The 15,043-nt window shown below is 49.1% G+C and overlaps 1 protein-coding gene across 3 annotated transcripts in view; it reads left to right on the top strand.

The window, feature by feature from the left end:
- Window positions 1-15,043, top strand: part of PLAG1 (PLAG1 zinc finger) — a 51,139-nt gene that overhangs the window by 17,672 nt on the left and 18,424 nt on the right. The window lies entirely within an intron of this gene.

The following is a 15,043-nucleotide window of genomic DNA, read 5'->3' as shown; positions in this document are numbered from 1 at the left end:
CGGGGCCATACCAGAGGGTCAGCTGCTGTGGAGGGGAGCTGGAGGAGGCTTGGAGCGGCGGCTAGGGTGTGTTATCAGAGTCCTGCAAGAGGGTGTCCCGGGACAGCGTCCCTGAGAGGAATGGCAGCGACACTGGGCCCGTAGAAAGGCCGGCGAGAAGACGCCTGGGTTTGCCCGCAGGCGTGGCAGCCGGTCGCTTGTTGACCATGAAGTGCAGGGTGGCAAGGATGGGAGACAGGGAGGTGGCTTGTTCCATCTCTTCTGTCCCCCACCCTACCCAATGGGCTCCTCCCTTCGCAGCCTGAGCCATCCCTGAGACACACAGAAGCCCCCTCCTCGCCCTCGCCTTGCGGTGAGGCTGTGGAGACAAGTACACCCCAAAAAAGACAGCCAGCCACGCATACGGGGGAGAGGATGTACACATGCCCAGAGTCCCGGAGAGAGAAACTCACACACACACAGACACACAGACTAAACACACAGTGGGGACGGGAGACCTGTGCACCTGGGGATACTAGGTCTTTCCATAGATGTATGCGTGAATTAATGTCTGTGCTTCAGGGGAGGGAGAGAGAAAGCAGCATGCCCAGCTCATACCCAGAGAGGGGAGAGATACAGAAACTCCATCTCACCCCTGCCTGGGGGACACCGACGTCTGGATGAGGGGGGAGAGAGTGGCACACATCCGGGAGGTGGAAGGAGGTGGAAGGACGGGGAGATCCATTCCAGGATGGGGAGGAGGAGACATACGTATTGCAGAAAGGTGGGGGGCAGTAGACATACTTACAGCAGGCTGGTGGAGAGACACTCACCTTGGGGGCACCCCAAGAAGGGAGGAGAGAGAGAGTCCCACTCATGCCAGGACGTGAGAGGAGACCCCGCACACACACACACACACACAAACCCAGAAGGTCGTGAGAGGCACGATCGCACTCAGCATACTAGATGGGAGAGAGAGTCACCCTCGTGCCCAGAAGGAGCTAGACACAAACACAGGTTCCAGAGGGTGGGAGAGACACCCCCCCCCCCCCCGCCAGAGCTAGAGGTAAGACACCAGGTACACACGGCTTCGGTAGGAGAGACAGACTCCCAGAGGGAAGGGAAGGACACACACACCCCTAGGGGTGCACAAACACACAAACCAGGAGAGGGGAGACAGAAGTATACCTCCACCTGGGAAAGCAGGACCACAGAGAAACGCAGAGAGCTTTGGCACGCTTGTGCACCCACACGCGGGTGTGCTCACACACAGAGGAAGCCACACACATATCACACACCCCAGGAGGGCCAGGAGGCAGACGGTGTGGGAGGGAGGGGGGTCCAACACAGGAGATGGCACCCAGGGCAGTGAGAGGAGACGTGACGGGGGAGCGCTCCCCGCGCCTGAGGAATCCAGAGACACGCGCTTCCCCCCACCGTTGGTGTTTGCACTACCACAGCCGAGACCCAAGGCCGGGAAGCGCTCGCTCCCTCTCGGTCCAGGGGAGTGATGCGTTCAGACGCCCGCGCTGGCTTTTCCCAGAGGGACAGTCTGCACATGGACATTATCACTTGACCGCCGAGGGTACCCTGAGCTCCAGTGTACCCCCTTGAGGTTACACATCACCAGAAAGGTCACACCTTGTGCCTTTTACCCCCAAATAAAATACTAGAATTGCTGGACATTTGCACAGTTCTGAGTGTAACGTGCATGTTCATTGCAGCCATCCTGAGAGCGTTTCGGTCAAGTTCGGCCATCTTCAGTAGACTTTGGAAGCCTTTCGCTGGGCCTGCACCGTCGGCCGTTACCTGAAGCACTCACCCCGACCTGCCCTGCCCTTGGTGCCCTCGAGTCCTTCAGCTTGGGATTCTCTTTTCCTGCTTCTGGCCTGAATCAGTGGTTCTTCTGTGCCCCCAGAGTCCTGTGCCCTGGCCTACAGCTTGCTCTGACTTGCACTCGGGGATGTCCCCCTGCCCTGCTCAGGGAGCTAAGTCTTCCCTATCCTCATAGCTTCGCACAGCAAGCACGCGGCACGCTTCGCGAGGCTTGAGCTCTAAGAGTTGGAAGTGGAGTCTCGGGTGGGTCCCGTGGCCTCACTTACCCAGAGTTCCTTGGGGGTTCTCTCCCCCCTCTCCAGTCCCAGCTTGCGCCGCCCCTGTCCCCCCCACAGGAAGCCAGGCCCTCCAGGCTTCAGGACTCCTTGCCTCCTTGGAGCTGCAGGCAGGGGGCCTGTACAGGCTCTGCCCGGCTTCCTCGTGGCTGTCACCCCCTTCAGCCATCCCTAGAGGCCGAAGCCGGACTTCCTCGTGGCTCTGCCACCACCCCACTGCCAGCCCCATCCCTCCCCCCGCCACCCCCCGCACCTCTCTCCCTGCCCATGCTCACTCCTGTGCTGCCCTGGCCTCGTGGCAGGCGGCCTGGGGGGGGCTGGTTAGCTGCAGCGGGGAGTGACGTGGTAGCTACAGAAGTGGTGGATGGGGAAGTTGGCTCACTTCTTGAGCAACGGCGCCCCCGACGCTACGAAGTGCTTACCGTGTGCTCACTGTCCAGCACACTTACACACAGGGACCCTTTTAATGCTCGCGACGACTCCGTAAAGAGAGGTACTGTGCTTATCCCCCACTCACAGAGGAAGACACTGAGGCTCAGAGAAGTTAAGTAAGTGTTAAATGAGACGATGTGTGAATACAGTCCTCAGCAAAATACCTGCTTCATGTAAGTGCTTACATGGCTTTTGTTTTCTAAGCAGCCCTGTCCACTCTGTTCTATGAAATTCTAGCTAATATAATGACACCGATAATAGTTGTCATAGAACTAGGATCTCTAATAATCGAATAGTAGATATATATTATAATTACAATATATAAGATAATTATATATAATATAGTAGACTAGTATTAATCTATTACATAACTAATATTTCCCTTTTGTTTGCATTCTAGTATTTAATAAAATAGAAATACCTAATATTTTATGATCTGGTGATTAATACTAGTCTATTAATAGTTAATAGGGATTCTAATTAGAATTTGTAATAGACATTACATAAGTGCCCCAAGTTCACTGAGGAAATTGAGTCTATCAGATATGCCCTATCTGCAGTCCGTCCTCTGACCACAAACCTTACTTGCACCCTGACCCCTTCTTCTCTTGCCTGCTGGGAAGCTCTGCTCTCCTGCCTGGGGCTCACCATCTCTTTTCCTGTCCCATCGAATATGGAAATGCGTACCCCACACTGGCTGTGTTTCTTCAGCCGGTGGACAGACCAGACCAGAACAGCTTGAAGCCCTCACTGGACTCTGCCACGTCCGGCCGGCCTTCCTCTTTTTTCCGCAGACCTTGCACGCGCACATACCCCTACCCCCGTTGCCAAGTCCAGCAGATGCTTTCCCCCACTGTCTGGTCTGTCTGCTCCGTGACACAGGGCCCTTCTACCGCCGTTGCCTCCACAAGCCACCGAATTCATCCCAGCCTGACACAGTTCTCTGATCCCGCTGGACCAATTTATTCTCCACCCTTAGTAGAGTTAAAAAAATTACCCCGTCACAGTCCACTAAGTGATTATTTGAAAGCCTAAATGTTGAAAACCCTCTCCCACACGATTTGTTTCTAAAAAACAATCTATAGAATCGAAAGGCCACGAGTCCTAAAGCTGTTTGTCATGGTGTCACTTTTACGCACAAGTACAAAGGACTACTGGGCTTCAGTTGGGTAGTATACATCGGTTGATTGGCCTGTGACCTTTGTGGCAGGGCCAGGCTTTCAGAAATGATCATGCGCATTCCTTAGCTCACAGAAGTTGTGAGTGTCATAAACTACACGCAATTTCTTTGTCACCATCCACCGGTTCGTATTAAGCACTCATACGGTTTGTGATACATCACATATGGTTTTTACCACGTAGGTTATGTGTGGTGCTGCCTTTAGAGAATTTCTTAAACTTTTGATTATAGAATATTTCAGATACACAAAAGCATAGAGGATAGTAGAATGATCCTCATATTCCCAAAACCTGATTCAGCAGTTCTGTTTCAACCTCAGTAGGCAGTCATGTGTTGTCTGTCCCCTACCCGTGCGTATCTCTTCTGGGGAGTCTTCTGATGCAAAATTATTTCATATCATTGCATTTTTCTGGTGTATTTCCAAAACGTACAAACTCTTTCTAGATATATCACAATATGATGATCACAACTCAAAAGAACAATGTCTTAACATCGTCAATTATTTAGAAATGTTCAAATCTTTACCATCGTCTCAATATTTTTTAAGTTTGCGTAACCCATAGGGTCTGTATCTACAGGTAGTTGATAACATCTCTAAGTCTTTTCTGACCTACTGGTTACCCCTTCCCTATGTTCACCCTTAAAATTTGCTTGTTGAAGAAGTGGGGTCTTTTTGGTTTGCTTTGGTTTAGTCCTGTAGAGTTTCCTGCACGTCTGTTTCTTGGTAACTGCATCCCTGTAGGACTGTCCGACATGCTTCTGTGGCCCCTCATTTTATGTAAGATTCAGGTTCTCCTCTTACCTCCAAACATGTTAGAGTCACCTAGAAAGAAAAATAGGAAGGATTGAATTTGTGGAAGAAGTAAATATTAAGCTAAGTGCCAGAAACAAGAATAACATCGATATACATCAAATAAATACAGGCACGTGATACTGTGTTTCCAACGTAATATCACAGTTCACGTCATTGAAACGTTAAATACAAACAGGTAATTTTTTTTCATTAAACCACATACCTTTGTAAACCAAAGTCAGATCTTCTTTGCTTTATATCCTACTTTGTGAAAGCGTGACATCACGTAAAGGTTATCTCCTGTGCGCTTGGATGTTACTTCTGCGTGTTCCTCACAAGCTAGCTACGTGTGAGTCAGCGCCACGATTTATCTCACCTTCTCCTGGTGTTGGCCGTGCACCTTATTTCCAGCCTTTAAAGAAGCATTGATGAATGGCCTTGCACATCAACCTTAGTGTGCACCTCAGGTTATTTTCTTCAGCTAAGTTCTTAGGTGGGAAATGGGTGGGGGAAATGATAATGCTTTCCTTGGCTTGGCAACTGCACGGCCATTTGGACCTCCGGGAGGACATCTTCAGTCATCGTTAGCACATGGGAGTGTCCGCTTCCTTAACTCGCCCCCACGTGGGCCTTGACGACTTAAGGAAATCTTGCTGCCATCTATGCTTTTTGATTTTTCTTGTGCATATTTGTCTTTCGTATGTTTTCCCCTCCGAGCTGCCACCGCTTGCTGCCATCATTACAGTTGCCTTTGACGGCTGAGGCCGCTCGTATTCCCCGTGCCAGAAATCCCAGGAACCCGACTTGTTATCATTTTGCCTGAGAGATTGGCACCCGGTGAGGGAGGGCGCACGGCACTACCTCCATCGTCAAGTGCATGGAGCGTGTGGCTTCGTAACGTCTACTTTGGCCGTTCACAGCCTGTTCCTCCTCTCTGTTTTTTTCTCCCTGTTCTAGATCACTGACATTGCATTATAAGTGAGAAGGAGATTCCTACTACAACTGCAGTTACAGTGAGGGGGAAAAACTCACCTGCCAAATTCTGAATTAATCCGAATTCTCAACGCAAATTAAGGAAGTGATTATTCACATTACCTAATTCCTTTCTTAAAAAAAAAGGATTCAAATTGGCACTTCTTTTGGTACCTTTAAGTGTTAACTGGGGGGATATCAGCTAAGAAATCTAGATACTAAGAAGGTGCAAACCTCGTCATCAAGATTCTCTGATGCTATCATACGTACTAAAACTACGTCACATTTGCATTCCTCCTTCCAGAGTGTTGTCGTCACTTCATGCTGCTCACCTCTGTGAATGAGCCCTAGCGTGAGCCTTGTGGGGACAGCTTGCGTCCCCTCCACTCCACTTACTGCCTTCCCTGCGGGACCTGGGCTTCTCGCTCTGTGGACGCTCTCTGCCTCTCCTTTCCTCTTGGTCCGTGTTCACTTGCTCTCTGCCGCCCCGGCTTGCTCTCGCTAGTGCTCCAGAACATTGCACTGCATCGCCTGCCCGCTTTCCCACCTTGGTACTCCCAGCCCTGGAAGGATCCCCCCCCCCCCCCCGGCTGCTGCTTTTCCTGGGCTTCCAGATGGACGGTCGTATCACCAGATGATTTAGAACTAGCATGTGTAAAGTGGTCCTGAAATGACGGCTCGAGTCCAAGGCCCGTCAGGATTGGGTCCCAGGTTCCTCTCTGGCTCTCGTTCCCTCTCCTCCCCCCACAACACCAAACCGCAGGTCCTCGGGCTCGTCAGTGTGGTTTCATATGCCCGCCCTCATGCCATTTGCACTGCTGGAATGTTCTCACCTCCCTGCGTCCACTTGGCCAGCGCCTGTTCATTGCCGAAAATCGTGCCCAGCCGTCCCCTCCTCTGTGAGGCAGTGCTCGCTTGTCTTCTCTGCCCTCCGCCCGTGTGTTGTGAGGTCTCAGGTCAGCGTCTGCACACAGCCTCTCCTCCTGGACCTGCTCCTCTGCTCTGGGTCCCATCCCGCTAACCCTTCATCCTTTCTCTCCCTGGTCCTATCAACACGTAAACGTGCCTCGGAGCCTCTGCCAGCTTCGGAGCAAACGCGGCGACACAAAGCTCACTTCTTTCTGTACCTTCCCCTTCAGCCGACACCATTCCTCTGAAGAGCTCCGAGCCTCAGATTTCTCGCATTGCACCCCTTCCTCAGCCTCAGCGTCCCATGCGGCCTCCTCCGTCCCCCTGAATCTTTCCAAGATTACTAAAAACCTACCCATCTCCACAGCAAAAGGGAGTAGGATTTAGTTCTTATCTCGACTACTGTCTCTCTTATCTTGACTACTTCCTTCCTTTTGCTGTTCGGACCATCCGGCTCCCTGGTTTGTCCTCCCGTTCGGTGGCATTCCCCCACCCCTGCGCTGGCCAGCCTCTTCTGTCCTTTGCGTAAGCAGAAGGTTCCTCCTTCGGCCCCTCTCCACGCTCCTTCCCCTGAACACCTGCGTGTCGTGAGCAGACTCGCCCCTGTGTCTCTGTCACAAGCCGCCTTCAGCCCTCATCCTTCCCCTGCTCTTCGAAGCCTGTGTTGGTTCTCCCTTGTCTGTTAAACACACCGCCAGGGTGCTTTGCGTGTGATGCCCGCTCCCATCTATCCCTCGTAGCAACCTACCGGGTTTAAGTATCTCACCTTCCAGCTGCAAAAGGTAGGTCCCTTTTTACCCACGGCATCACAGCCAGTGCACTTGACGCCTGTCGCCACCAGTCAGGATTGCTTCCGCAGACGCCACGGAGGCTGACCTCACCCACAGAAGTGCCCTTTGCCCTCCGTGCTCGGCTTCCTCCAGCCCTTTCACAGCCTCCTGGTCCCTCTCAGCCCGCCTTTCTACAGCCTCATTCCCCACTCCCTCGCTTAGGCCACCATCAGCTCCAGTCAAGGAAGAAGTAACTGCCCCTGCCATAGTCCACGCGCTCTGCAGGCCCCGCCGTTGTCCCTGCCCTGTCCCTGCGCCTCCCGTGGGAGCCGCACCCCACCTCCAAGCCCCCCTTGACAAGTCGACGTCTTCTCTCTCTCCGCTCACTTGGCTCTTCCTCCCCACATTTTCCCCTCCAAAGCTCGAATGAGTCTTTTATCTCTGTGAATTCCCATTATTCTTAATCTATACTTATTTCGGGGCATTTTCTACCTTCTGTTTTGTGTTATCGGTAGCTATAAATGCCCTTTTTGAGACATCTCCCCTTCTAGATTACACGCTTCTTGATAATAGAACTGGTGACTAATCACATTTTTTGTTTTCCGTGACAGTTGAATTAAAGGATGGCGATTTATTTACCCAAAACTTTACTCTTACAGCTCATTCCCAGAGACTCTGTGCAGGTAGGGAGACTCTAATGGTATGTTGAGGAAGACGAACTTGCGAGACATGACCACAAGATGGCACAGTGACTGCAGTGTCCTGGTATCTGTTGAGGGTGGGCCAAGAGAGGAGAGAGAACAAGGTTTTCTCGATTGCTGGATACTCCAGGGAAATCCGAGAGAATTTCCAAGTTTAAAGTATCCGGTCAATTCTTAATCCTTCACAAAGGTCATCAAGTAGGTTGGGCAGCTGTCTTCTTCCACCCTGGCCAGTAGAAGGGAAGCCTTCCCTCCCTCCCTCTTTTCTCTTCCTCCTGCTACTCATTCAGTAAATGTTGCAGCACCTCCTCGGGCATCCACTGTTCTAGATACTAGGGACCCGGAAAGGGTCGGTAAAAAGCAAGATCTCTGCTGTGGTGGAACTTATTCCGTGGCCCTCGCCGGTACCCAGCGGAAGCTGTTGGAGACAGACCCAAGAGTTTCTTTGCTATTTTTTTGTTACTCCTGAAGTCGCTTCTTCCCCCCTCTGGCCCAGCACGGATTGATCTGCAGCTTTAAATTACCCAAATGAAACTTAGTTTAAAAAGCAAAAGGACAACAAGTCAGCGTACCGTTGTGATCAATTTTGTCTTAGCCATGATTTTCTGTGATCTTCTACCTTACTTTCCGGCTATTCCGCTTAATCAAGAATCGACCATGTTCACTTTGCAGTTAAAGGGATTGAGGTTCAGAAAGGCCAAAACGTGCATATTGCATAGGCAAATACATGGAAAAATACATACACAGGTCTCTATATCATTCATTACCTTATGGTCAAGATCAGTGCCAGTAAAACTCTTAAAAACGGGGGCACCTGGGTGGCTCAGTGGGTTAAGTGTTTGACTCTTGATTTCGGCTCAGGTCATGATCTCACGGTCGTGAGATGGAGCCCTTCGTCAGGCTCTGCTCGGAGTGTGGAGCCTGCTTGGGATTCTCTGTCTCTCCCCCCCTCTCTGCCCCTCCCCTGCTCATGTGCACTCTCTCTCAAAATAAATAAACATTTTTTTAAAATGCTAAAAAAACAAGCAAGTCCAGTATTGTGGCAGGTACCTACAGATCTATTTGACATAAACTGCGTTGTTGCCAAAGGCACTGTGTGCCAAGGTGGACCTCATATAAATTTATTTCGTTCAAATTGCATCTAGTGTTTAGAAACATTTCTTCTGCCAAGGGATGAGCAAGAGTGTAAAAGTAATACGGGTACGACCGTTCGGAAATCTCAAAAAACACACACGGCTTGTGTTAAAACTGGGAGAAGTTACCTCCCGCTGGAGCAACCTCCTTGGTGGTGTGTCACAGTTGAGCACTCGTCTTTTGCCCCAGGATTGGATCCCCGTCTCCTCCCTGTGCCTCCCCTGCATACCTGATCCCTCCACCGGCCTGGCTCTGCAAGATGGGATTCCTCTTCACACTCCTCTTGCCAGCCCTTGCGTCAGATTCGGGAGGATGAGGGCAGGGGATTAGTCTGATGCTATGCGAGAGAGACATTCCCACGTTCGAGAAGTCACGGTGTGGAATTTCGGTTTACTGCGGGCGTACTTCGATGCAGTACCTTTTTCCCCCCTAACATGTAGCTATTTTCTCTGATTTGGGGTGATCTTTATATTTTCGGAGGCCCGACGCAATCTTTCACCACAGTTAAGCCGCAGGCAAGGGTCAGTCCATTCCTGAATGGTCACGATCACGTTATCACCAAATCGACGTTCAGTTCAACGTGCAGAATGGCCCTTGGCTCCCCGTGGATTGGTTTTGTCGTAGCTGTGATTTGGGGTTATCTGTGACTGTGACCACCATCAGAGTTAAGGTACACACCACCTGTGTCGCAGAGATGAGACGATCAAGAGTATACCGCTTACCAAACGTCACTTCAGTACTCATATCGGTCACATCTGTGTGCATGGTCGTCTTTTCACGGAGTGCCGCCACTGTTTGTCCGTCAGGGATCGTGCGAGCTGTGATTCTGTGGGAGCCGGGGCCAGAACAAGAACAAACCAGAACAAAACCCCCTATTTTTAAGTGCACTTCAGGCCATCTGGGGGCGGCACTTACTTCTGAACAACACACTGAGTATAATGGCTTTGCGTTTTGAACCCTCAGAACTAAGCCAGAACTTTCCATCCGTGACCCCGCTGACCTTGCGCCGCAAGGTAAGTATTTATTCCCACCTTGCAGAGGACAATGCTGAAGAGCCATCCAGTCGTCTGAAGTTACAGTAGGGCCGAGGCGGGATTCGGACACCGCTGTGTTCCCGGAGGGCAAGTCCCTTGCGTCCAGGCACCGTCCCCTGTGCTGCCCTGGGCTCTGTGACCGGGTGGAGGCGCTCAGGTTGCGAGGCCCTCTCCGCAGCAGAGGAACCGAGGAGCAGTGAGACGGAGATTGCCAGAAGCGTGCCGTTCGGGTCACGGGTCACGGGAGGGCGGCTTTCTGTAACCCAGGGGCCCTTCGGAGTGGGGCACAGGGAGCAAGGCGGGCGTGTCCTGCAGGGGAGAAGGGGCGGCCGGGTCCCGGGTGGGGGCCTCCCTTTGAAGGCTTTCCACCCCTTTTTGTTAATTACATGTTGACAAACGCTGCAGAGGCCTAAGAAATGAGTTTATAACTCGGGAAGGTCAGATTTCTCTGGAAAAAGGTTAAGCTAAATAAAACCCGAAAGGAGAGCCCACACTCCCTTCCATTTCGGAGAGCAACAAAAGCACACGAAGGCTGGTCGTCTTCTGAATTACCTAGAAACGTGGCCGGGGATGGGAGTGGGGGGCAGCAAATCGTACAGGTGCCCACATTTAGGGTAATTTGTAAATCATCAGAATAATTTAAAAATGCTCAGCCTTCGGTAACATGACTCGCAAGGCCCCTCTACCCGCTGCCGGTCTCTTAGCTCCAGCGCCTGCCTCTGGCTGTGGCTCCAAAAATAACAAATTGCCTCAAGTTACCCAGACGCACCGCGAGGTTTCTGACTCCCTCTACCTGCAGTACCTGCCCAAGCATGGCTGATACCTGTTCTTTTGTATCTTGGCCCCAGGGTTACTTACTTTTAATTAATCAAAGGCAAGCCCGCCAATTAGCCTGGCACTTCTTTCTTTCAAGGCTTCCACGAATTAACATATTTAAAAGGTACGTACAGAGGCTGCAGGGAATCGCTTCGGCGGGTAGTTCCTTTGGTATTTGATAAAGGGAACTTATTCCAGAACTATTTATTATTTGTAGGTCTCAGTTCCAACCAGAGTGTATTCCTGGAGCCTCTAAATCACATAGCACGATGTGCCAGTCTCTAAAGCAACAGGTGAAATGCACTGGCTTCCTCCACGGGCAACAGCTGAGAATGTGGCTCTCAAGCCGCCTAGACATACCCTTTCTAGTAAGGACTGAATGTGGCTCTTCCATTTAAGCCAATATTCCTCTTTTTCTTTTTTCCCCCTCTGAATGGGAAGGGAAGATTCTAGTCATTTTGAGTCATTGCCCTTACAAAGGATTTTAGTTTATCAGTTCACAGAAAGTGGTGTGCTTTGGGTTTTTTGGTTTTTGGTTTTTGGTTGTTGTTGTTGTTGTTGTTGTTGTTGTTTTTTGCAAACTTGAGTGAATTCACATGAAGATTTGTTGGTCATCCTCAGTAATTTGTTTTTTCTCAACATGAAAACTTGGGCTTTTTTTCTGGCTCGTTGAGGTATGACTGATATCTTCATAAACTGCACACATTTAAAGTGTATAATTTGCCAAGTTGTGACCTACGTCCACATCCCTGATACCCTCACCACAACCAACATAGTGAACATAACCATCATTCCGAGAAGTTTACTCGTGTCCTTTGGTGAGCTGTCCCTCCCAAGCCCCCCTCCTGTCCCCGGATAACCACCGAACTGCTTCCTGTCACTACAGATTAGCTTGCATTTCCTAGACTTTTATATAAATGGAATCATTTCATATATACGCTTTTTTCTGTCTGACTTCTTTCATTCGGCATAATTATTTCCAGGTTCCTCCACGTTACTGTGCGTATTAATAGTTCCTTCCCGTCTATTGCTGATTAGTAGTCCATTGCAGGAATCTGCTACAGCTTGCTTATCCACTCACCATATTGATGGCCATTTGGGTCGTATCTGGTTTTTTTTTTTTGTTTTTTTTTTTTTTTTTTACTATTACAAATAAAGCTGGTATGAATATCCATGTACGAGTCTTTGTATAGATACAGGTTTTCGTATCTCCTGGGTAAATACATAGGTGGTGACATGGCTGTGTCATATGGTAGACACGTGCGTAACATTTTAAGAAACTGCCAGACTTTGAAAAAGATTTCATTATTTTTTCCTTCTTGCTAGTGGCACGAGTTCCGTTTGCTTTACATCCTCACCAGTACCCGATGCAGTCAGACGGTCAGTGTTTTTCATCGCAGTCATCCTAGTGGGGTAGATGGCGCTGTCTCACTGTGATATTAACTTGTGTTTCTGTAAGGACCAATGATGTGGAGCATCTCTTCATGTGCTTACTGGCCATCTTCATTGGTGAAATGTCCATTGAGATATTTTCCCATCTTTCAGTTTGTCTTCTTATTGTTGAGTTTTGGAAGTTCTTAGTATATTCCAGGTACAAGGTCTTTATCAGATCCAGGCTTTCCGAGGATTTTCTTCTAGTGGCTCGTCCTCTCATTTTTTGAACGTTCTCTTTTGAATAGCAGTTTTAAATTTTGATGAAATCCAGTTTATCAATGTTATTTTATAGGTTGAGGTTTCAATGTTGCAGCCAGGGAATTTCTGAGTAACTGAATGTCACAAGATTTTTGTCTGTTTTGCTCCAAAATTTTTATAGTTTTAGGTTTTACATTGGTGTCTATGATCCACTTGGAGTTAAGATTACATATAGTGTGAGGTATGGATTCAAGTTGTTGTTGTTGTTGTTAATGGACAACAAACTTTTCCAGCACCGTTATTTGGAAAGCCATTCTTTTTGGTAAAATATTTTTTCAATATAAAAGTAGGACATTTGTAAAATACAGAAGAATATAAAGTGTATATCTTGATAATTTTTAAAAATAACCTAGATACATTTAAGGGTATTACGGGGGAATAGTTCTAAGTGTTTAAGTGTAGACTTCACAAGATTGGAATCATAGTATATTCTCTGTCTTACTTTTTAAATGCATCATATCAGTGTTTTCCCCATGTGATTTAATACTCTTTAGATGCACGGTTTTTAATGGCTACATTGTTATTCTGTCACACAGACATACACCTTACCCCTTTTATTACACATTATCAATTTTTATTCTTAAAATATACTTCGAACATGCTTACACTTAAATCTTCGTCACCTTTCTCGTTGTTGTTTGTTGTTGTTGTTTTTTGCTTACATTTTTAGAAATGATTCATGAGGTCAGCATATATGAACATTTAAAAGGCTTTGATGACATATTTCCACAACGTAGTCCAGAAAATTTTAACAGTCTACACTCCCACCAGCAGCTACTAAGAAACTTAGTTCTTACGTCAAACTTTTTTTTTAAAAAAAAAAAACTTTTTTTTTATGTTTTTTTTAAAGCATCAGGGATGCGGGGCGCCTGGGTGGCTCAGTCAGTTAGGCGTCCGACTTGGGCTCAGGTCATGATCTCGTGGTTCATGAGTTCGAGCCCCGCATCAGGCTCTGTGCTGACAGCTCGGAGCCTGGAGCCTGCTTCGGATTCTGTGTCTCCCTCCCTCTCTGCCCCTCCCTTGCTCACACTCTGTCTCTCTCTCAAAAATAAACATTAAAAAAAAGAAGAAGAAGAAGAAGCTCCTCTTGTCATCTAAGATGAAAACCTCTCCCTTTTCTCAGGCTCCCATCTGCTCCATGTTCTTCCCTGCCTCTTCATGCTCACTCAGCACAGAAGCTGTCCCAGGTCTGTCCCACCTGGCATCCTGAGTCCCCCCTTAGGTACCTACCAGCCCTTTTCTTCTCCAGTGCAAAGCTCTCTGGAAGAGAGCCTCCCTTTGCTGGAAGTCATTTCCTTGCCCAACTGGCAATCCACCTGGGGGTGCTTCTGCCTCCTCCTCCTGCCCCACTTGTCCCCTCCCTCCCACTCCACCCCCACGGTCTTTCTTGCTGTGGGGTGGTGTCTTAATGCGGGAGCGGCAATCTACATTCTGAGTAGCTTTGTCTTTTCGTGGCGGTTGCCACCTTGTCCTTCCTTCTATCTGAAGCTCTGTCTCTGCCCATCACGTCTTTAAATTACCTAGTTTTGTCTTAAAAGCGGTGGCCTCTGGGAGGCCACCGACACGAGTTAATCAGTAACTCGGTTTGAATCCGTCTCTACAAGAGTCAGCCACACAACTAGGTCTGCCTTCTTCTTATCTCCTTTGTTACTGTGGTCAGGCACTCAAGGGCTTGTCTGCGTTTTTCTAGGAGATGCCTGTTTTTGCTGGTTCTCAGCTCTCTGCTTCAGACTATTCCAGCACCCAGCTGCTGTGTCTCATTTGCACCAGCACGCCCTATACTTTCTTCTCTCCCTTCTTTTTCCTCTCCTCTCCCCCACCCCACCTCCCCAAGTACTTGTTCTCAGCGTCTCATAACCGCCCCACTTGCCGTCCTTGGTACGTGAGCGTACAATGTCCCAGCCATTTGGGTTTAGTGCTCTTCTGTCATTAGAATCTGTAAACCAGTGTCTGTAAACCATACTACACTCCGGCCGGAGCACCGCCTCAGAATATGTAATAAGCCAGGCTTCCAATCTCGGAATTCTTCTGGCTAACTGGCATGCCCCCCCCCCCCCCGCACACCCTTCCCTCCCCCCTCCCTCTCCTGATTGTGCCTTCTGGAAGGTCACAGTCACCAAAATTCAGTTGTATTCTTTCCCTTTTCTGACCCTCTGGTACTTGTTTATACCCTATACACTGCTGATTCCTCCCTGTAATACTGCCTTATGGCAGCTTTTGTTTTAATTAACAGTCCTATCGCCTCACTTGACATCAGGCATCTCTCCCCTGGCCGCAGCTCTCTTGCGAACAGGGGCCGCGCCTGTTTGCATCCCAGGAATTTCAGATCGATGCCGCATGTAATAGTTGTTGGCAATATTTATTGCATCAGTGTCAGCTGTTTGTCTTAATCAGCGGCAGCCACGTATGACTGAGCGTCGACTCTCTGGTCTGGAGAAACGAAGCCGAGGATTTCTGCAGAGACTCCTGGCATCCCTTTCCTGCCTCGGTTAGCGCCTTTGGTGGTAGGCCTTCGTCACC

Source organism: Prionailurus viverrinus, chromosome F2 (genome assembly GCF_022837055.1).
Source record: "Prionailurus viverrinus isolate Anna chromosome F2, UM_Priviv_1.0, whole genome shotgun sequence".
NCBI classification, from domain to species: Eukaryota; Metazoa; Chordata; class Mammalia; order Carnivora; family Felidae; genus Prionailurus; species Prionailurus viverrinus.
The sequence above is the reverse complement of the archived record's forward strand: the minus strand, read 5'-3'. Positions and strand labels throughout refer to the sequence as shown.